This window comes from Schistocerca nitens, chromosome 1 (genome assembly GCF_023898315.1).
Source record: "Schistocerca nitens isolate TAMUIC-IGC-003100 chromosome 1, iqSchNite1.1, whole genome shotgun sequence".
NCBI classification, from domain to species: Eukaryota; Metazoa; Arthropoda; class Insecta; order Orthoptera; family Acrididae; genus Schistocerca; species Schistocerca nitens.
In genome coordinates, this window is record NC_064614.1 from 977439380 (window position 1) to 977464230 (window position 24851).

Genomic DNA, 24851 nt, shown 5'->3' on the forward strand with positions numbered 1-24851 from the left:
AGTTGACGCCACTTTGGCGACTTGCGAGTCAATTATGAAGATGAAACTGATGATGAAGGACACACAACACCCAGTCCCCTGCCGGGAATCGAACATGGGCCCCCTGCGTGGCAGAAGAAATTACGGAGGAAGACATAGCCACTGATAGTATACCGTATACTGGCGCACTATCGGGGAAAATAGGACGAATATTGAGGAAACACTGAGTAGGAACCGTCTTTTGCAAACCAAATAAAACACGAGTATTATTGGGAAGAGTCAAAGACGATCTCGGCTTCCGGAAGGCCGGCATATTCCAGACTGGGAGATCGCGTGTGAGATCGCTCTCTAAGTTTTTATATATTTTTAAGTTTCAGATACATATTTTAACGGTATTTGTGATAATATTTACGATATAAGTGACTTATTAGTGGTTTCTTCATTCACCTCTGCCTTTCTTGTGTTGTGACCTGATATTTGTGAGTGTTTCGTATCGAGCAACGTAACCTCTTACCTGTGTTTACATTCCGCGCTGACCAGTTGCATCTGCAGCAGCGCATCGAAAGCTAAGTACTAATTAATTGTTTGTGTATAGAGGTTTATTTAGGAACTTTAGTAGTCTTCAACCGGTGTTTTTTGTGTTTTCTGGTGAAATAATTTCAGAAGAACCTTTTGGGAACTGTTTTCAGCTTGAAACATCCTGGCAGATTAAAACTGTGTGCCCGACCGAGACTCGAACTCGGGACCTTTGCCTTTCGCGGGCAAGTGCTCTACCATCTGAGCTACCGAAGCACAACTCACGCCCGGCACTCACAGCTTTACTTCTGCCAGTATCTCGTCTCCTACCTTCCAAACTTTACAGAAGCTCTCCTGCGAACCTTGCAGAACTAGCACTCCTGAAAGAAAGGATATAGCGGAGACATGGCTTAGCCACAGCCTGGGGGATGTTTCCAGAATGAGATTTTCACTCTGCAGCGGAGTGTGCGCTGATATGAAACTTCCTGGCAGATTAAAACTGTGTGCCCGACCGAGACTCGAACTCGGGACCTTTGCCTTTCGCGGGCAAGTGCTCTACCATCTGAGCTGTGAGTGCCGGGCGTGAGTTGTGCTTCGGTAGCTCAGATGGTAGAGCACTTGCCCGCGAAAGGCAAAGGTCCCGAGTTCGAGTCTCGGTCGGGCACACAGTTTTAATCTGCCAGGAAGTTTCATATCAGCGCACACTCCGCTGCAGAGTGAAAATCTCATTCTGGAAACATCCCCCAGGCTGTGGCTAAGCCATGTCTCCGCTATATCCTTTCTTTCAGGAGTGCTAGTTCTGCAAGGTTCGCAGGAGAGCTTCTGTAAAGTTTGGAAGGTAGGAGACGAGATACTGGCAGAAGTAAAGCTGTGAGTGCCGGGCGTGAGTTGTGCTTCGGTAGCTCAGATGGTAGAGCACTTGCCCGCGAAAGGCAAAGGTCCCGAGTTCGAGTCTCGGTCGGGCACATAGTTTTAATCTGCCAGGAAGTTTCATATCAGCGCACACTCCGCTGCAGAGTGAAAATCTCATTCTGGAAACATCCCCCAGGCTGTGGCTAAGCCATGTCTCCGCTATATCCTTTCTTTCAGGAGTGCTAGTTCTGCAAGGTTCGCAGGAGAGCTTCTGTAAAGTTTGGAAGGTAGGAGACGAGATACTGGCAGAAGTAAAGCTGTGAGTGCCGGGCTTGAGTTGAGCTTCGGTAGCTCAGATGGTAGAGCACTTGCCCGCGAAAGGCAAAGGTCCCGAGTTCGAGTCTCGGTCGGGCGCACAGTTTTAATCTGCCAGGAAGTTTCATATCAGCGCACATTCCGCTGCAGAGTGAAAATCTCATTCTGTTTTCAGCTTCGTTACTGTGTCATTAGACGTTTGATTCTCTTTCTTTATTAGTCTTTTGTTATATTCACATTTGTTGTTTATTAATACTGTTAATAATAGTAGATACTTCCCTCGTAGAGTAAGTTTGTGATTATTGTAGTCAGGTTTTTAACATCTTCTTATTGTAGTAGCGGAACTTAGAAAAAGTAAAATTTTACCATGAGTGAGAAGTGTGGGCTTTGCCGTAGGTTCGTGAGTAGTGGATTGCGGTGTGAGACTTGTTCGAAGTATTTTCACTGGGGGGAATGCAGTGGGGAAGCCAGTGGGCATTCTGGTGAGATCCTCTCCTGGAACTGCAGGTTATGTAGCAAGAATAAATTGATAGAGGAGCAGGAGCGTAAGATCTGTGCTCTTCAGGTGCAGTTGAAAAACGCACAGGAGGAGCTAGATAGGATGAGGAGGGAGAAGGGGGTTGGGGAATGGGAACTGGCTGTTGGCAAGAGATCTGCTAGTAAAAGAAGATTTTCAGATAGTTTTATTATTGGTGTTTACGATAAATATGACCAACTGTCAGAGTCTAGTGGAGAGGAATCTCTAGTAGCTGTAGTTGTAGGAAGTAAGCAGCAGACCTCAGTAATTACGGTGGCTAGAACAGTTGCAAAGTCGAAGAGGAAGAAGAAGGTTCTGCTGTTAGGTAGTTCTCATGGCATAGATGTAGGCCAGCAGTTGCAGGAAGTGCTGGGGAGTGAGTACCAGGTCACCAGCATTGTGAAGCCTAGTGCAGGATTGGCTCAGGTGACTGTTAACGTAGGGGGGTTATGTAGGGATTTTACTAAAGAGGATCAGGCAGTGATTGTGGGTGGGGCTGGTAATACTATTGATAGGGATGGGAGTATGACATAGATGGTGACCTGGAAAAGATAGCCACTCAGACTGGCAACACGACTGTGCATTTCGTGGAACTGTTTCAGCGTCACGATCGGCCTCATCTTAATACAGCCGTCAGGCGTAATAACATGAGACTTGGGGGTGCGCTGATGACAGAAAGCATGGGTCACATTTCAGTGGTGTCGGTGGAGTCTATCAGCAGGACGGGTTTGACTAGACATGGCTTGCACCTCAACAGGTATGGGAAGGGGAGGTTGGCAAAGCTTATAGGTGACAGCATAGGTGCGGTTGGTGGGATCACTCATAGGAAAATTCCTGCAGTAGTGGGTGTTAGAGCTGAATGGGCATATTATAAGCGAGACGGAACAGTTAAAGTTCCTAGGCGTTCGGATAGATAGTAAGCTGTTGTGGAAAGTCCATGTGCAGGATCTTGTTCAGAAACTAAATGCTGCTTTAGTTACCATTAGAACAGTATCTGAAATAAGTGACACTTCAATACGAAAAGTAGTCTACTTCGCATATTTTCATACGCTTATGACGTATGGTATTATATTTTGGGGTAATTCTTCTGATTCAAAAAGGGTATTTTTGGCTCAAAAACGGGCTGCTCGAGCTACATGTGGTGTAAGTTCGAGAACCTCTTGTCGACCCCTATTCAATAGTCTGGGAATTCTGACATTGCCCTTACAGTATATATTTCCTTTAATGCCGTTTGTTGTTAGCAATATTAGCCTAATCCCAAGAGTTAGCAGCTTTCACTCAGTTAATACTAGGCAGAAATCCAATCTGCATGTGGAATGCACTTCTTTGACTCTTGTGCAGAAAGGAGTGCAGTATTCCGCTGCATCCATTTTCAATAAGCTACCACAAGAACTCAAAAATCTTAGCAGTAGCCCAAACTCTTTTAAGTCCAAACTGAAGAGTTTCCTCATGGCTCACTCCTTCTATTCTGTCGAGGAGCTCCTGGAAGAGCTAAAAAATTAAGAAAATTCCAGTGTAACATTGTTGATTTTCTTTATTTAAACTTACGATTTGTCACCTGAATATGTTTTTTTTATATTTCATTTTATCTGTTTCTAATATCGTGTTATAATTTCATGTATTGACTCGTTCCATGACCATGGAGACTTCTCCTTAATTTGGTCCCACGGAACAATAAATAAATAAATAAAATAAATAAATAAATTCCGTGTCAGTGTAGGAGGACTTATATTGGACAGACAGTGCGCACCATCGAAGGTCGTTGCCGAGATCATCAGAGGCACAATCGACTTAGGTGGTCGCAGAGTAGTCTTTGTCCGAAAATCACGAAATGACTACCAACATACCAGGCTCTTGGCACAGACATCTAAATACTGGGACAGCGTCGTTCTAGAGGCTGTCGAAATTCATACCAGGGATAGACTCAGCAACCGAGATTGCGGCTATAGCCTCAGCAAGGCAGGGGAACCAGCACTGAGTCTAATTAAAAAGACGCTCAGCAAAGAAAACGAACGGGCGACCAGGGCGGACGAGGCACTTACATCGACGCCACTACAGACGCCGACGCCAGCGTCTCAGCGCCCGCCGACGCGCCGCCGCGAGAGCGGACCGCGGAGAGAACGCCTCGCAGGGGGAGGGGATCTAAGACGCAGCCCGCCTTCAGGAGCTCAGTTCGACAGCGCACCTGACGATGGGCGACATGTCTGATCGCCGAAATATTGTGCCCGTTGGACACTATGGAGCGGCAGTACACCCGTGGACTGTTCGACCAAGAAATACTCTGGGAGAAACTGAAGAATCATAAAATTTAGTTGCCTCAAGGCAGTCCCACTTAAATTTCACTATGGTGCTGGAACGTGAACTTTTACTATAATGTCTAGTAGTTTTCACTCTAAATTTTATAACTTTCTTAATAATTTTAATGAATGACAGTAAGCTTAACTATTCATGGTCTTCGATGTCATATTGTTTAGCTAAAGCTGTTTGTGGAAATGTCTGTTAGCATCATCGAGAAGTTAGATGACCTATGGATTGTCAACCATGAAGAATAAAATGGGACGTCAGAACGATGACAGGTTTGTTTAATTAACCTATTTATTCTGGACATCGGAAGTAGTGTATCAGGAACAGCTTGGTGGAAGTGTCCAATCGACTCTCATGGAAAACAGTAGACGTCCGGCATTTCTGACTGTGCAAAGAGGGAGGCCAAGCACAACGTCGCTCATATGCTACTGTCAGGAACGTCCCCAGCTGAAAATTTGACTTCGTGGTAGCACAGCTGACAGTCCTACAGAGGTGACCGAGAACTCCATCCAGTGAGTGAGCGTCTCTCTGCCCTGAGGGTAGGCTGTCCCGTTCTGAGATTGAACAGAAGACCCCGTACTGCATTCCAGGATGCCCTTCCGGGTGTCACAGGTTTGTGGTGTAAGCTGTGATAATCTATTGAGGATATATTAGTACGCAAATGGCTGAGTAGTTGCACGCTCCAGACTATTCGTTTAGGCCTTAAGGGGAGGTGTAACGGAAAACGTAAACAATTTTTTTTAAAATCATTACAACCATATTTATAAATGTTCAAATCTCAAATTTTGCACGTTTAAAGCAAAAGAGTTGTGTTTTTACGGAAAAATATGATAGAATATGCAGGATTAATATTTCACCAGAACTTATAATTTTTTGTTTTGTATTGTCTTTTTTATAAAACACCATAACTCAATTTCTAACGATGAAATTAATCAGAAAATTTTATTTTAGTGTCCTGAGAAAGTTATAAGACCACTGAACTAGAATTATTAATTTATGGTACAAAATGTATCATTAACATAGTTTTCAATTTTGCACATCCAAAGTTAAATTTTTTCTACATAAAATCATCCAAAACTCAGAATGTTCTCGTATTTTTTAGTTCCAGACAAACAGAAAGACATTTAGAACAGTTCCTGAAAAATTCATAGTATTATCGCATATATTTTTGAGAAAAGGCTTCTAATAACGTAAAAAATGTAAAACAGAGAAAATGAGGTTGAAAGATTTTCTTCTCAAACTATATGTAGTAAGCTTACCTCAATTTTAAAATCCCCATACTAATACTTCACATCCTCTAGATTTCACTTCTATCCGCTTCGAATCTGCCTAGCCTGTATTTTCGGGTAAAACACTGATCTGTTAGCTGTCTTGACCCTACTCTCTTCGATGGTGTAAAATGTTTTTGTTGTAAACACAACAGTACCTATACCATCTGTCTTCAGCACTTCAATTCTGCCATTATTTCCGTTATTGTAACATAAAAATGCATAATAGACCCCTATTTTGGTTACTTCAAGTCCACAGAATGTCCTTTTAGACCATCTAATCCGAATGAAATTACTGAGGCTTTCATTTGCATTTTGTATCTTCCCTTGAAGACACTTCCTCAATAAATCAGGATTTGTAAGAAACCCTAATGTGGGCTTAATTCCATTCATAACAGGTTCTGGTAATGAGTGTTTATGTGAATACGTCTTATTTCTGTTGTTTAACTTACACCAATCGTCCGTCGGAAACTGATTGTGCTTTGGTGTTTGGTCAGTGGATAGTTTGTGAAAAGAAATTTCCCACACAGCACGCAGCATTGCCTCTAAATTACGTATGTTTTTCCTGATAGCTCTCCCATAAAATATCTGAAGAGAATCAGTTTCTTTCAGAGTAATCCTCCATTGTCCTCCTAGTGGTTTTCCATCCTCAAGTACTTCAACTGCTTCACCTTATCTTCCCTTTCAGCAAGCGACGAAGCCTACCACCAAGCCTCTTTTGGATGTGGCCACAACTCTTCTATTTTTATTGTACGGATTTTTATTTGTTACAGCTTTAAACGAAGAGGAGTCTGCATCACCAAGGTCTTTAGTACATCTAACACCATACTGGTCCTCAGATCTGGAGAACATCCTCACAACTGCAGCAGTCTCCATGTCCCAACTTTTTAAAGAATGCTACTGTATGCTTTTCTTACTACAGTTTCTCACTGTCTTAATTGTTGGACATTTTCCTTGTTGCACACAGGTGGCAGTATTTAACATACAGTTTCTACATCTAAGACTTTACCTGAGTCGATATCAATAACAGATGCCACCCCCATACAGACACGTGTGACCCCTTTTCATCCAGGTCCCGTCCACAGACACACACACAGGTCACTAACATTTGTAGAAGATTCACTGTCATGAATATCTACCCGAGGGCCTATTTCTTTTTGGTTTATTTCCACCAATTCCTCCACTGCTTTCTTCGTAGAAACTTTGGCAGTATCGCATACAGCATGAGACATTTCTTTATTTATTTTTTCAAACCTTGGACAAGTTGGAGGCATGTTCAGAAAACCACACAAAAAATTACCTCCTTCCCTGCCCTTCCCAAGCACCTCAGAGCATATACTAACCTAAAATTGCTTTCGTAGGTACCAGTTGGCAGTTTTTTTTTTGGGGGGGAAGGAAAATGAAAATTCATAGCCACACGAATCCCAAATTAATTTAAAATCACAAGCTGCTTCCAATCTTCTTTCTTTAGCAAAAATCATGTATTTCGTATTTTTACAGCTAACACATGAACATGAATACTTTATAGACTGACAGAGAAGTTCTAAGTCAATAAGTCTGAATCCATACCAACATATTTACGCACTGTACAATTCTCCTGTCCCAAGGTACGATGATGCAACTGAGAGCATATGTTCTTCATTTCGACCTGCTTCCTCTTTTTTGTTGGTAAACCTATTTCCATGAAACTTCCGTTTCCTAAACACAGTTTTTCCACCACCCATTATGCATAAACCTTGACTTCCACGTAAAGGTTTTCGAATTCAACCTTCCACCTACTAATATGTGTTAGTACTGTCAAAACGTAAATAAACCACATGCACGGAAGTTTTCAGGCAAACATATTGATGTCAGCCAGAGATATAGATGCCAGCCAAAGATATGGAAAGAAAATAGCCTTCACACTGACAAAAATTCAGCTGAAGCAAGAAATTTCTCAAAACTCGGAAAAGGTGGGAGTGACTGACAGTGCCGAGTTAATCAGCTTAACAATTTAAACGAATTTTTAAAGTTGTTATAACAATAAAATTCACAGACAACTTTTTTTTTTACCAAAAGCCATTACATCTCCCATTAAGGCACGTACTCTAAACACTTCCACGGTGTGAACTGAGGAAACGCTTCTGTCCTTTAGCAGCTGTATTGCAGCATCGGCTGTTGCTATACACTAGTTATTACACGATGCGAACCTATATGCTGCAAATATGCAAAGATTATAGACATATTTCAAGAACCATCGATAAATTATAAACATCAAGTAACAAATAACTTATGTGGGTCGAGTCTGAACGAGCGACATGCAGAATGACAGCCAGTGACGCTATCATTAGGCCCCTCTACAGACAACTCGTTGAAAAAAAAAGAATAAAGATAATTACTTAATTTTTTTCTAACAAGAGTCCGAAGCATGGTTTGAACACTACAGTAATTAAAGAAGCATGTTTCTCATAAGGCGATATGCCATCAGCTTTCTCCGATCTCTGAACCTAGTCGGCCAGCTTAACGTGGTATCCGAACAACGATACATCTCGGAATTTTCACCTTAATAAACATTGCAAAATGTGAAAGAAATGAAATGCGATACATTAAAATCCTCACTATGGAACACGTGAACTTTGGCTTTGTATTTTGAATTCTTATAGGCCTGCAGCGTTATAGTTCTCTTGTAAGGACACTGTATGACTAGTAAGCCGAAACGCTAACATATGCAAAAAAATTTTATTACGATGTTATTTGTTTGGTTATGTAGGCTTATTTCGGCACCACGGCATTATCAACCTATTTCCATGAAACATCTTTAACTCTGCCGCTGTCTAATATCTTTTACTGCTACGTATAGTAGGAGTAGCGCAAATGAAAGTGCAGATATGTAACGTCTCAGCAGCGAAATTTGTTGCTGAGTAATATTCACTAAGACCTACTTAATATATTTCATAAATTTGGCAGCTTAAATTACGGAAATAATTTGATAATGGCCAAGGTGTCTAAATAAAATTATACCATCAGGAGATAACATCGTAATAAAACGTCTTCGAGTATAGCAGCGTTTTATAATGTACTTTGGCTCTGTAGTCAGGCACTTTACCACTGAGTCACCGAGACATGAAATCAGCAAACCAATTTATTCAACTTTATTAGTTACTTTGAAGTTGTGGAACCAGCTGACGTCAATGCTATTTTATACAAACTTAAACTGTAGGAAGTTTTAGAAAACACACAGCTTACGAGATAGTGTGTGCCATTTCTGGGACGTAATTTCTTTATATTTTTGTATTTATAGTACCGGTATGTTCTTATCTATCTAATTTTCTAATATTTAGTGGGTCAGGATGTGAAACGTCCAGCTTAGTTCAAAAGTATTGGTTCTAATGGGCAAGTTGTACAACGTTGCCTCCGCCGCTTTTTCCCCAACATTTGAGGCTTTAATGAAACAAATTGGTTTCACATGTATCATTCAATGTATTTTCCATCGCTGGCCACTACTTTCTCCCATCCTTTGGCCAGTGTACGAATCCCGCGTCGAAAAAATTGTTCACCTTTTGAAGCGATCCACGAATCGATCCAATTTGTGGCTTCTTCATGAGATCGGAAGTGTTGGCCAGCCAGGCCATGCGCCATTGATCTAAACAGGTTATATTCATGGGAGCAATGTCTGAAGAATACGGCAGGTGGAGTAAGACTTCCCATTTTAACGTTTCCAAGTACGTTTTGACCTCTTTTATAACGTGGGGTCGAGCATTGTGCTGCAATATTACTTTAACGTGTCTCCCACTGTAATGCGGCCGTTTGTCTTTTAATGCTCTGCTCCAACTCATTAATTGCTTTCGGTAACGAGCACCTGTGATTGTTTCATTGGTTTTAGCATCTCATAGTACACGACGCCGAGCTGGTCCTACCAAATGCAGAGCATGATCTTGGAGCCGTGAATATTCGGTTTGGCCGTCGATGTGGAAACACGGCCGGGACATACCCACGATGTTTTGCGCTTAGGATTACCGTATTGAACCCATTTTTCGTCCCCGGTCCAATGCGATGCAGAAATCCCTTCCGTTTTTGCTTCTGAAGCAACTGTTCTCAAACACACAATCGCCGTTCAGCGCCTCTTGGTTTCCGCTCACACGGAACCCCAAGTTCCTTCTTTCTGTAGCATGCTCATAGCCTTGAGACGTTTTGAAATGGCTTGTTGTGTCACTCCCACTAATCGTACCAATTCTTCTTGAGTCTGACGTGAGTCTTCACTCAGCAATGTCTCCAGTTCTGCGTCTTCTAAAACATTCTCTCCTCCACCACTCTGCCGGTCTACGACGTTTAAGTCACCGTTCTTGAAGCGTTGAAATCACTCAAGACACGTTCATTCACTAATAACGTCGTTACCACACGTACTTGAGAGCATTCGATGAGACTGAGCCGCTGTTTTCTTCATACTGAAACAAAACACTAACACCTCTCGCAAATGACGACAATTAGGCCCGTAAAATGACATTTTCAATCAAGAACAAATTTATGACGCAGACACAAATCGACTAATGTTTGAATGAGGTTATGTTGACCGACGTCCAAGCTAACTGCCTGACCTCGGCGATCTGTTTCTTTCGACCGCTACTTATCATTGTCGCCACCTATCAGCAAACGGCGGAAGCGAAGTTGCACACTTTGTACTTTCATGTCTGTTTTATCAGAGATCTGACGACAGAGCTACCGAAACATGTGGTTGAAGGATTTCTATTAAAAAGCAATACAAAACAGTTTTTCGTAAAAGACGGAACATTTAATAACTATGAAAACGGTATGGTTGCCGACCTTAGCATAACTCGTGAAAGTTTCGTCTGATATACTACTTCTAACCAATGGTAATGCTTTGGAAATTGTAAATACGATGTGGACTCAGCGTAGAGGTATCACATAAGTTTAGTAGTAGTCTTTATGACTAAGGGAAGCAGAATGAGAAGTAACTGTCTACATTAAAAATAAATTTTATGTGTCTTTCCTTTTTTTCTGTTTATTTGAAAGCGGCGCTCTTCACGAATGTAGGCAGGGTTAAAACTTTCGGATTCGCGAGTCTCTCGCCAGCCCTCTGCCACACGCAGGCGAAGCACACGGAGGTAATAAGGCACGCTCTTTGTACGTGTCATCCCATTCAGGCAGCGACTCCGTGGGCACCGCGGGAAGACAGTTGACGACCGGTGAGAGGCGCTGTGCCACAACAATGAGGGGACGGACGCCTCGCTGCGGCCGCGCGCCGGTTTCGTCAGCCTTGGCGCCGCACTTGGGTAATAAAGGCGCACAATAGCCGACGGCTGGCCCGGCGCCACCGGCCAGGAATTCCCGCCATCAGCGGAATTACTTCCGAGTTCACTTGCGCACAGCCATTGTGTCCGCCGGATCGCCGACTCCTCTTCCTCTCGCTGTCTTTCATTATTCATAGCCGCCGGCAGCGGCCGCACTCGCCTCAAGATCAAACACCTGCTGGCTGTTACAAGTATTGCCGTTCCTTTATCGTCGCGGCCGCGGATCCTCCTTCCCTGGCTCTCCCCGTCCTCCAAAAGCAAACCTTAAAATAAATGGATGGATATTACTTTAACTCGTCCTCGCTGCCAGCCCCTACTGCCGCTGCCGCCCCACCTCTGCGGAATGATATTTCCTTTTGTTGGACCCAGGATTCATTGTCTGCTCCCCGCCGGCTATTAACATTTCATAAAACTGAAAGGCCCGCACCAGACCCGACGCTCTCGCGGTTTGCGCCCTCTGGACGGGTGGCAGTCTGAGAAACGGCTCAGCGATTCCGAAAATAACGGACTTTACCCTTCAGCGCTCTAGCACACACTAGGCAGCGGAACAAAGTCGACGGCGATAGTTCTGTACAGTGCACACCTCCCCAACAGCCCATTGTAAGGGTCTCTCCTGCGACGGGTACACGCAAGGTGGCATTGTGCTCCGCTGTAGGTTTTGTTTTCCTTTTCTTGGTAGGTTTTTCTTTTGTTTGTCCGAGCATGTCTCACACACACGCCGTCTAAGCTGGCGCAACTAGTTTAGGATCGTCAAGGGTCACTGTAAATGTAAAAAACCTTTGTTTCTCCCGCCTTCTTCATTCACGATAAGGGAACATAACTTATTTGCAACATACTAGGCCCGTTCAATAAAGAATTCCCACGATTTTTTTCTTTTTTTTTGTCTGAGAACACATATATTCATAAGAGAATTTAGGCACATTATCAGTGAAAATTTCCTTTACGTGTGCTTTTTTTAAGGCTCTGTGCCTCAATGGGTAAAAATGAAAACTTGTAGGATTACTTGGTTGTCCGTCCGTCTGTCTTTGTTTGTTTGGCTGTCTCCCCGACCACTGGAAACCCTTTCTCTCAAGAAAGGGTATAAGATTATGTCACGTAGGAAGGTCTATACTCCCTTCGCGGTGTAATCAGTGGAAGCTTCTACGAGGGGCGTTTGAAAAGTCCGTGCAAAAATAAAAACTACTTATGTGTTTGGGGTAAACCTTCCTTATTTTTCGACACAGTCTCCTTTTAGACTTACACACTTCGTCCTTCCAACGTTGCTCTAATTTGTTGATCCCTTCCGAATAATAGGAATTAGTTGCTGCAATCACCTCCTCGTTTCAATAAAATATTTGTCCGCCAGCAATTTCTTCAAATTGGGAAAGCAATAGTAGTGTGAGGGAGCCAAGTCTGGAGAATAGGGGGGATGTGAAACGAGTTGGAATCCTATTTCCAATAATTTTGCGACCACAACTGCTGAGGTGTGTTCTGGTCAGGACTTTTTTGCGGTTCAATCACCGGCGTTTTTCTTGCAGCTCGGTTTTCAAACGGTCCAGTAACGATGAATAATATGCACCTGTAATAGTTTTAGCCTTTTCCAGACTGTCGATGAGGATTATCCCTTGCGAATTCCAAAAGACAGTTGTCATAACCTTTCCGGCCGAAGCAATGGTCTTCACCTATTTTGGTGCAGATTCCGCGTTGGTAACCCATTGTTTACATTTTTATTTGGTCTCAGGAGTATAGTAATGTACCCATGTTTCATCCACAGTGACAAAACGACGCTTACAGCCCTGCAGATTCTTCCTTAACAGCTGGAAACCAACCTTGCAACACTTCACAAGATTTCGTTTTTGGTCAAGCGTTAGAAATCACGGAACCCATCTTGCGGATAGCTTTCTCATGTCCAAATGTTTATGCAGTACATTATGTACCCGTTCACTCGAGATGCCCACAGCACTAACAATCTTACGCACCTTAACTCTTCTGTCATCCATCACCATATAATGGATTTTATCAATGATTTCTAGAGTCGAAACCTGTACAGGGCGTCCAAAACGTTCAGCATCACTTGTGCCTATATGGCAACTCCGAAAATTTTGAAACCATTTATAAACTGTTCTGATCGAAGATGCAGAGTCACCGTGATGTTAATCAAGCTTCTCTTTAGTCTCCTGAGGCGTTTTGCCTTTCATAAAGTAATGTTTAATCACCACACGAAATTCTTTTTCGTCCATTTTTTGACAAACACTCGACTTCCTTGATTCACACGAATGCTAAACACAAAGAAATAGACCAATGTAGCTGAAACTTGGTGTGCGTTCTTTCCAAAGATGATACTAACTAAACATGACCTCGATACCCGCCGGTGGTGCCATCTCTCGGACTCTGCACCGGCTTTTCAAACGCCCCTCGTAAGTCAAAGCAACCAGAAGATACGCCCATTAATGCCACGTATTTTGATGTTCGTAAACTCACTCTTCAAAATCTACTGGGTACTTCCCGTTGACGCAGAATCAGGAAAATTGGCAAGAAGCAAGATTGCACAGTACAACCAAAGAAAAAAATCCGAAAGTTGTTAATTTGTAATTATATCACACGAAGTATTTCTTTTGTTGTTCATTATCGAACTTGAGACTTCAAACTAAAACATTCTCCAAAGACTTGGAATCCCTGGGACCGATATCTTACCAATATCAATGTCGTAACAGCCAAAAATCGTAGACATTCTCGATTCCCGGTGAACTGTCTTTACACGTAATTAAGCTTGTACGGAATCCTCAGAGCGCGAGTCCCAGTCACATCTGGGCAGTTGTTTTACGCACTTTCCATCACATTCTATCGTCTTACACCAATTTTTCTGTGCTCGTAATTACGTGTTCAGAATATGAATTACGCTCTCGTAATCTGTATTTGTCCCCGCAGAGAATCTTTACGTGGCTCAGACTGACTGAATTCCGAGGGCCTTAGGGTTTATGCGACAACGATGTTCAGTAACATAGATTTGAGTGTAGTGTCCACTGTAGTGTTGGAACAAACTTTCTTTTGGCCACGTGTCAGATCGAGAACATCGGAAACTGTTTTAGAGTTTGTTCAGAGTCTTCACATATGCCTTTGAATTTATGGTTGACCCTTCTGGCAACACATCTACGTAAATGACACCACCACTATCCCAAAATACTGTCATCATTGCGCTACAAGCCTACTTTTTTTGAAGAGTGTGGTTAGGGACCGTAAATGATGCTGCTTAATTGACTGGCTCGTTGTTTCCAGACTATTATGCTAAAGCCAGGCCCCATCATGGAAAACAATGTTGTTCTGAATCTGCTCGTCATCCTTATCGTACCGAAAGAGAAAAGACAGTAGGGCTCCTATTCGTTGCCGAGGAAGCCACTGTCACACACTTTTGTTCATCTCAAACAACCACTAAAAATTTTATAAAGAACTGATGGTGAAATTTCAGGTAAACACGAGCTAATTAAATCAACAGCGAAATGTCTATCCCTTACACAGGTCGACGATGAAAAAACTGTTTTGCTGAAAATATCTTATGTTTTTTTAGGGTGGGAAATCCAAAGATGATACTTAAAAAACTGTATCACCCACCATTTCTTCACATTTTACAGTTACATTTATTAAATTAAGCGTTTTTTAAGGAATTTAACAGCTTTTATACAGCTAAATTAATTTAAAAAGGAGGTGTAATTACTGTAGATGACGTTGGCAGCACTGCTGAATAACATTTGCTGGCAAGAAAAGGTCGATTATATTTTTGTGTTAACAGATGATGTCTTGTTTACTGTCAACCTAACCTCACTTTCCCATTTCCTGTACGAGTGCTCAATACAATTAATCGTGGTTGTAAAAACTATGCTGACAGTTTTTGTTATATTTGTGGTAAATTTATGATTAAAAACACCAAAGAAACAGTACAGAATTTTTGAAAAAGTTTTATCTATCATACTTTGGATCTAAACTTGGTGATCAAGATAATATTGGGCGCCGCATAAGGTACGTTATGCGTGTGTTGAAGATCTGAGAAAATGGCCCAAAAAGGAGAAAAAAGCCTTTAGATTTGCTGTTCCTGTGGTATGGAGGGAGTCAACAAATCAATCCGCTGATTGCTACTTCTGCAGTGTTGGTATTACTGGACATAATTCGAAAAACAAGAGGGTAATAAGCTGCCCTAACCTTCCGTCCGCCATCCGACCAGCAGGGCATGGTGTAAATTTTGCCGGTTCCTGAACCACAATATGATTTAAATTCTGTTCCAACAGAAGTATTTTCTGATGTACAATATGATTTAGATAAACCAGATGATGATGAATTCCATTGTAATACAGAAAGTCTAGAGCCCTAATTGTTTACTCAAACCGAACTTAACAGTTTGGTTAGGGATCTGGGTTTAACGACAGAAAAAGCTGAATTGCTTGTCTCTAGATTAAAAGAAAAAAAAACTTATTGGCAGTTGGAACCAATGTGATGGGGGACTACGATTGGTCACTTCACCGAAAAGTTCAGCAAGCGACTGATCGTAGAAAAAACTACACAAGAAGCTTCAAGGAAAAAAGAGAAAGAAAATACAAAACAATTCCAGCTGACAAGTCAAACGACTATTAACACATATCATTGTTTTAAGTAGCTTACCGTAAATACGAACCATGCTTATGTTGTAACAAAGCGTTTCATTAATTTCCCCGTTTAACGTATAGCACAGGATTTTTATACTAAATAATAAAAAGCATATTACTTGAAAACTATGGATGATACATAAAAAATAAGGCTAGATTAGGATTCAGCTCATAAAAATCTTTAAAGATCAGCTATTAAAGTAAAAAAAGTTTTTCAAAAAAATTTTTCGTTGGCCTGTGGTATTTGAGTCCATCAGTCACAATGGTAGGTCGGGCCTGACCGTTCTTCATCATGATTATTCGTTCGTCCGCCATTAAAAATATGCACCATCCATGAACTGAAGCTTCTTTCGTCACATTTCCATGAACTTCGGATATGTATGTGTAAGTTTCCATAGCGCGGATTTTTTTTTCCCAGACACTCGTACAGTAATTACTCCCCACATTTAGCGGCATTGTTAATTTTGTCATACATTTTAAATTCGCAAAACTAAACAGTAAACGACCATTCCTGCTCTATGACTACAATGGAGGTCTGTATCACGATAGCGAGAAGGGGGGAGCAGAATTGTACAGCTCGTCTGATCAAAACGTTATTTATTTATAGAATGGCTGTCGCATGTTGTCAAAGTTGCAGTTCCCTTCACACAACACAGAAATGTTATACACGGTTTTCACTCACATTAAGGTGACCACCAACTACGTTCGATGTAAACGTGCAATAACCACTCATATACGGCACGTGGCAGCACTAGTAGAGGCAAGAATATAAAACGTGACAGAGGACCAGGAAGAGACTGCAGCCGTTGTAATGCCGGAACGGAGCGATTTATGTGACGTAAAAAAGAGCATTATGATCATTAGGTTTCTGGCCTAGGGTGGAAGCATTTCCGAAACGGCTGAGGTTTTAAACTGGTCGTTTGCCGCCGTGGTTAAAGTGTACCGTGCTTGGCAAAATGGCGCTATCCAAAACCGGCGCTGAGGGAACCTCTGGTGCACCTTTGATGTCATGTATTCGTTGATCCATTATGGACCGTGCGACAACTGCTGGCATGTATTTCTTAATGCAATAATTTACCAACAGCCGTATGTAATGTAGAAATTTATTTTATGAACTTCTTATGTGCTACCAGTTTCGGCATTACATTGATGCCATCTTCAGGCCCCACACGTCATAGTCGTAAAAACGCTATACGCGGAAGGAGCCATATAACTGGATCTGTGAATCAAATCGTTATGCAACAGCTCTTGGTGGCCAGGCGTTGGTTCATGCACTCGCGCTTTCTGCAGTTTGTCGGCGACGAAGCCTGGGATTTGCACGCCAGTACCGCAAGTGGACGTCCACTGAGGGGCGACAGATGGTCTTTCCGGATGACTCACGTTTTATGCTCCATCGCACAGATGACCGTTGGCGTGTACGGCTTGAAACGTCTGAAAGTAAACACGATGCAACAATCGTCGGAAGGGTCCAGGCCGGAGGAGGGAGGGCTGTGGCACATCTACATCTACATCTGCATACATACTCCACAATCCACCATACGGTGCGTGGCGGAGGTTACCTCGTACCACAACTAGCGTCTCCTCTCCCTGTTCCACTCCCAAACAGAACGAGGGAAAAATGACTGCCTATATGCCTCTGTACGAGCCCTAATCTCTCTTATCTTATCTTTGTGGTATTTCCGCGAAATGTAAATGGCGGTAGTAAAATTGTACTGCAGTCAGCCTCAAATGCTGATTCTCTAAATTTCCTCAGTAGCGATTCACGAAAAGAACGCCTCCTTTCCTCCAGAGACTCCCACCCGAGTTCCTAAAGCATTTCCGTAACACTCGCGTGATGATCAAACTTACCAGTAACAAATCTATCAGCCTACCTCTGAATTGCTTCTATGTCCTCCCTCAGTCCGACCTGATAGGGATACCAAAGGCTCGAGCAGTACTCAAGAATAGGTCGTACTAATGTTTTATAAGCGGTCTCCTTTACAGATAAACCACATCTTCCCAAAATTCTACCAGTGAACCGAAGACGACTATCCGCCTTCCCCACAACCGCAATTATATGTTTGTACCGCTTCATATCGCTCTGCACTGTTACGCCCAAATATTTAATCGACGTGACTGTGTCAAGCGCTACACTACTAATGGAGTATTCAAACATTACAGGATTCTTTTTCCTATTAATCTGCATTAATTTAGATTTATCTATATTTAGAGTTAGCTGCCATTCTTGACGCCAATCACAAATCACGTCCAACTCATCTTCTATGCTCCTACAGTCACTCAACGACGACACCTTCCCGTACACCACAGCATCATCAGCAAACAGCCGCACATTGCTATCCACCCTATCCAAAAGATCATTTATGTAGATAGAAAACAACAGCGTATGAAGAATATTTTCGTGGCATTCCCTGGTAGTCACAATGGATCAACACAACTATGCACCTGTCCCTAGTAGTCATGTTCGTCCCTACATGCATTTCTTTTTTCCTCGGCACGATGGCATCTTTACTCCCCCGTCACCAAGCTCCGCGGATTTAAACCCTATGGAGAAACTGTGGGACCACCTCCATCGGACTTATCGGAAAGATCCGAGAAACCTAAGGCAGCTAGCCATACTATTGGAGTCGGCACGGCTGACACTTCCTTTGAATACCTTCCAGAATCTCATTGCCTCTCTTCCTGCATATCTCGCAGCGATCCACGCTGCAAAAGGTGGTTAATCTGTTTTGTGGCAAGAGGTCACATTAATAAGATTGGACAGTGTGTAAGAATGATAACAGGTATTGTTTTACATCACCGTGCTGAGGCTTTCTTAAAAAGAATTTGATTATATGGAAACTGTTTCAGTATAAACATTTTCTTTAAGACCCTTTGTCGTTAGGAAACTTTTTCAGTTTCTCAAAAAAGTGCAAAGTAATAGGTTGGTGCATAAATTCGTAGAGTTTTTGTTTTTACTGTTGGTGTTGTGGTTGCTATGGCTTATTTACGGAGCGTAATTTTTAATTTGGAGATCACAGTTGCTATCTGAGTGTACATATTGTAATTTTTTCTTTTCGAAACAGTGAGAGGAACTGCTGATACCCGGAATTTGGCGTGCTAAGCAGAGAAATCACAACATTTCCGACATAGGCTTCTGTTTGAGCTCAGTGGGGGGTAACAGCAGTTGCAGCAATCAGAAACATTTTCGCTCTGTTTGGGATTAATGGCATTGCACAAAGCTAGGCAAGAAAATGGTTTTCTCGGTTTAAGGAGGGTCGTTTTGATATTAACGAGTCTCCATGTTCGGAAAGACCTCTGGGGTTTGATAAACGTTGTATAAACGCATTGATCCACAATGGACCACGTCATTGTACTCCAGAACTGTGAAATGTGATGGATTGTGATCCCTCTACCATCGCGCGACATCTGTATACAGTTTCCAAGGTTAAAAAGTCAGGAGTATGGTTAGTGCATGCTCTAAGCCAAAATCACAAAAATTTGCGGTTTGTCGTACGTGCATCTATGCCTGCTCGTCATGAATTGGCCCGTGAACAGCATAGACCATTCTATTACTGTGGCGACGAGAAAAAGTGTCTTTATGTTAACTTAAGGAAAAGAAAGGAGTGGTTAAGCCCAAACAAAGCAGCAACTCTCCGTACCTGTGCGCATTTACAAAAGGTAGTGTTGTGCATCTGGTATAACAGTGACAGTGCAGTGTGCAACGAATTGCTTCCTCCAGTTGTATCCATCATTGCTGACAATTATTGTCAACAACTGAGATGTCTTACAGACGCAATGCAAGAACAACGACGAGGAGGGTTCCTGAGGTGATGATACTCCGCAACAACGCCCGGCCCGCATTCTGCTAGACCAAGGGCGGCCAAGATTCCGGTTCGTGGGCCGTGCCGGTACCCGAGTACCAGAGCGCTCTATCTTGTTTCTCACTTCCCCCCACCAACCGAGCCGTCAGCGTCGTGAGAGGAGGAGGAAGATGTCAAAACTGCTAACGTACCGCATTTAAATGGCAGTGCAGTCTTACTACATACGGCTTGGTTTTATATTCCACATTCCTCATCAACACAGATCACAAACAAAACCAATTTTCGGTATTATTTAATTATCTTTCGTGCGCTGAAGACATAGCATAATTTTTATATGGTACAAACTATCGGCATACGGACGAAGCAGACAATTTCACGAAGTTTTCGAGCTCAAGTTGTCATCTAACCGTGACTAATTTAATTTCATAATCGGAAAAATGTCTTTCACACAAATACCTCGATCGAAAAACTGTAGAACTTTTGCAATCTCATTACGGAGAAGTGGACTTTCTACCTGAGAACACGGCCTGGATGGTTTTAACGCAAAAGGAGTTGTCATTAAAGCTGGAATTACCTGGCAGGTCAATCACTTACATTTGCACCTGCACAGGGGTGCTTTCAGACCGACAAACGGTCTATAAAACAGCTCAATAACAGATATAGGATTGTAAGTATGCTATTTAGGTGTAAGTAGGCTGTTTACGTTTTTATATTGGTAACGCCACGTAGCGCTCTGTATGAAAATCACTAGCAGTATTGCGTGCAGTCTGTGGCTGCTTGGCATTGTTGTAATATTCGTTATTGTACTGTTGGGCAGTTGGATGTGAACAGCACGTAGCGTTGCGCAGTTGGAGGTGAACCGCCAGCACTGGTGGATGTGGGGACAGAGATGTCGGAGTTTTGAGAGGCGATGATCTGGACTTGTGGCCATCAGAGAGAGTAAATTTGTAAGACTGGATGTCATGAACTGATATATATATATATATATATATATATATATATATATATATATATATATATATATATATATATAATGACTTTTTAACACTATTAAGGTAAATACATTGTTCTCTATCGAAATATTTCATTTGCTAACTATGCCTAACAGTAGTTAGTGACTTCAGTAGTTAGAATCTTTTATTTAGCTGGCAGTATTGGCGCTCGCTGTATTGCAGTAGTTCGAGTAACGAAAATTTTTGTGAGATAAGTGATTCATGAAAGGTATAGGTTATTGTTAGTCAGGTCCATTCTTTTGTAGGGATTATTGAAAAGTCAGATTGCGTTGCGCTAAAAATATTGTGTCAGTTTAGTGACGATCAGAATAAGTAAAGAGAGAAATGTCTGAGTACGTTCAGTTTTGCTCAGCTGTGTGAAAATCAAATAACGTAAGGGGTTTATCAGCACAGGAATTAATAATTTTCCAAAGGGGACGTTTCAAGATTACAGTGCCCTCAAAACCTTTGGATGACTATTCTTGGCCGGCCGCTGGTGGCCGAGCGGTTCTGGCGCTACAGTCTGGAACCGCACGACCGCTACGGTCGCAGGTTCGAATCCTACCTTGGGCATGGATGTGTGTGTTGTCCTTAGGTTAGTTAGGTTTAAGTAGTTCTAAGTTCTCGGGGACTTATGACCTCAGCAGTTGAGTCCCATAGTGCTCAGAGCCATTTGAACCATAACTATTCTTGTGCTTCTCTCAAGGCTACAATAAATTCTTCAAAAATGGTTCAAATGGCTCTGAGCACTATGAGACTCAACTGCTGAGGTCATAAGTCCCCTCGAACTTAGAACTACTTAAACCTAACTAACTTAAGGACAACACACACATCCATGCCCGAGGCAGGATTCGAACCTGCGACCGTAGCGGTTGCGCGGTTCCAGACTGTAGCGCCAGAACCGCTCTGTCACCAAATTCTTCAAAGCTCGCTGTTTCTTTAACGGCAGTGAGTTTAGGGAACTGGACTGAGTTCTTCAGAATGTGTCCCTTCTATAACGCGATTTTCTTTGTCTTGCTGTGGGGAGTGTACGTCAAGTCCATTTAAAATGTGAGGTCCGCAGTCTATACCAAATGTTCCAATTTTCGTTCCTGCGTCCCTTTTTTTCTTCATAAATTCAATATTAGCGACTTTTAAATAGATAAATTGTCCCAGGCATGCATCTTGACTTAACTAACATGCTTTGCAATATCATATAAAGGCACCATTCTCTTCGTTCAGTTCCATCAAAAACTGTTGCAAGTGACCGTAGATAAATTCGTGGACTTCATAAATTTACTCATACTACCAATTTCCTCACGTGCTGTGTGCCTGCAAATTTAGAACTGAGTGATTCTTGATGTACTCAACAATGGACCACATCTGTCGGTCGTTGTAATTTTTTGCTCTTCCATTGCCCACTAATTCTTTAATTTAGTTCTGCAAGGTATTGCAAAATCGTTTCAAGGCAAACTTGCAGTACCCATCGTTTACGCGACTCCATTATAGATACTGATACTTCCATCTCTCTCTCCTGGCAATCCCATTCATTTTTAAGGTCCATGAGGGTAGATCGCTAGACTGCCTCATTCTGTGCAAACGTCCACTGAACCTGTGAACGCCGAACGGAGTGGCCGAGCGGTTCTAGGCGCTACAGTCTGTAGCCGCGCGACCGCTACGGTCGCAGGTTCGAATCCTGCCTCGGACATGGCTGTGTGTGATGTCCTTAGGTTAGTTAGGTTTCATTAGTTCTAAGTTCTAGGCGACTGATGACCTCAGAAGTTAAGTGGCATAGTGCTCAGAGCCATTTGAACCATTTTTGAACCTGTGAACGTCCTTGATACCATGAACAAATAGCGAAGGGTAAACAGTAGTAGTCGGCCGGTGTGCAGAGCGGTTCTAGGGGCTACAGTCTGGAACCGCGCGACCGCTACGGTCGCAGGTTCGAATCCTGCCATGGGCATTGGTGTTTGTGATGTCCTTGGGATTAGTCCGGAATGTAGTTCTACGTTCTAGGGGACTGATGACCTCAGAAGTTAAGTCCCACAGTGCTCAGAGCCTTTTTCAAACAGTGAGTGAGAATAGATTACTGATGACTTAAGGCCTCCGTTATGTGTATCCACTGTTTTTGTTAACTTTTGGAAAAACGCTAAGAACTTACCTGCCAGACTAAAAGTCCAAGGTGACAGGTAAGGCTATTATGTCCAGTAGAGGGAATACTGTTGGCGGTGGGTGCATCATGGGACTGCCCTGTCGAGACAGCGGCCGCAGCTGCCGCGCCGTGTAGCGGCGAGTTACGGGCAGCACAGCGGAGCGGCCGAGCTCCCCATTGCGGCCCCATAACGGCCCAACAAGCACGGCTGCTGTGGCCGGCCGGATGTCGCGTGGCGTGGTGTAGCAGTATCGACCCGCACGTACACGCCGTGTGCGGTGTCGCGCCGGCATTCCGGACTCTCTACAGCCCGGCGCCTTCCCTCGGGACAGATTATTCGACACACAGGGGACGATGCCCGTTCTGTTATCGGCTGTACTGAGCCATACGTCAGTGGGCCGGCCGGCCACGTTCTTGTGTCCCACAAGCCACCAGACACCGAGCGCAATACAACATACGACGCATCTGAAAACTGTAAGCGCTGATTCCTAACACAAAAACGCGGGAAATATGTCACGTATTCGAATAGTGTAATTCTCCCATTTCGAGCTAAGATCAAGAGACAACTGTACAATGGAACTTCACATGTTCGAAACTGTCAACTCAACCAAAACGTTCACAATGACGTCAATTAGTGTAATCTACTACAAGCGGTTCTAAATGTGTTATGTCTTCCACGCTTACATCTACAACTATACTCGGAGAGCCGCTTCATAGAGTGTACGGCTGGTGGGAAGAACTATTGCCGGTAAGCCTACTGTGGGCTCTAGTCTCTTTAATCTTGATGGTCATTTAGTAAGTATACGTAGGAGGATTAATAAATTGGCTGACTCTTATAGGAACGCATACTCTAGGAGTTTCGGCAATAGACCAAGACGTGATGGAGGACGTCTGTCTTGCGACGTCTAGCACTGGAATTGACTGAGAATTTCCGTGACGCGCTGGCGCTTACAAAATGAACCTGCAACGAAACCTGCTGCTCTTCTTTGGATCTTCTCTAATTCCTCTATCGGACCAGCCTCGTACCGATCCCATACTGACGAGCAGTATTCACGTACTGGTCGACGAGTATTTTGTAAGCTACCTTCCTTGCTGATGGACTGCATTTCCAGATATTTCTTCCAATGAATCTCAGTCTGCTGTCTGAATTACCCGCTGTTAATTTATTGTGACATTGTTCTTCAAGACTTGAAAACTTTTCTCCGTTTGGAATGACATACTATGTTCCGTTTGCTGGAGACTGTTCAACCCAGTCACACAGTTGGTCTGATATTTCGTAAGCTCGTATTTTGTTCATTAAGTGGCAGTGAGAAACTGTATGAAATGCGTTACGGTAGTCAAGGAACACTGCATCTGCTTGGACGCCTGTATCAACTGCTTTCTGGATCTCGTGAACGAACAGAGGGAACTAGGTGTCACAAGATCGTTGATTTCGAGCCCATGTTGATTCCTACAGAGGAGATTTTCGGTCTCCAAAAATGTCATAATATGCGAGGTTAAAATATTGCCAGAATTCTACAACAAACTGTCGTCAGAGATATACGCATAATCTCTTCGAATCGTGGACTGGTGAATTATCTCACTGATCAACAAATACTTCTACCATCCTTAGTAAATTTACATTACACATCTGTGTATTTCTTCAAATGGAATGTTCTGTTATGTTACTATCTGAAATTATGAGACAGCTCCAGATACAAAGCAACGAGGTCAAATGGACGTGCAAACTATAAATGTTGTTCGTTTCCAGCTGACGAGCAAAAGGATGACTCTGAATGTCATAAAAAAAACCATAATAGGAACTCAAAGGACCTTAGGACAATACCGCTGCTCTGTACCTTGTATTGATATACTCGTAGAGGCAGCTGAAATTAGGGCATTGGCCAAATATAAGGCAACCACTTAACAGTTGTTTTATGTTGTACTGTGTACATATGCCAACGGCCTTGCCACAGTGGTAACACCGATTCCCGTCAGATCACCGAAGTTAAGCGCTGTCGGGCTGCGCTAGCACTTGGATGGGTGACCATCCGGTCTGCTGAGCGCTGTTGGCAAGGAGGGTGCACTCAGCCCTTGTGAGACAAACTCAGGAGCTACTTGATTGAGAAGCAGCGGCTCCGGTATCGGAAACTGTCTTACGGCCGGGAGAACGGTGTGCTGACCACATACTCCTCCATATCCGCATCCAGTGTGGAAATTTCGCATTATTACACAACTTTTTTTTGATTTGGGTTTGCAGTCTCTGAATGACTTGAACATTTTCCCCACTGACTGCA

The 24851-nt window shown here is 42.9% G+C and overlaps 1 pseudogene; it reads left to right on the forward strand.

Moving 5' to 3' along the window:
• Positions 1-24511: 24511 nt before the first annotated feature.
• LOC126205854 (5S ribosomal RNA) lies at positions 24512-24629 on the forward strand (annotated as a pseudogene).
• The last annotated feature ends 222 nt before the right edge of the window (positions 24630-24851 follow it).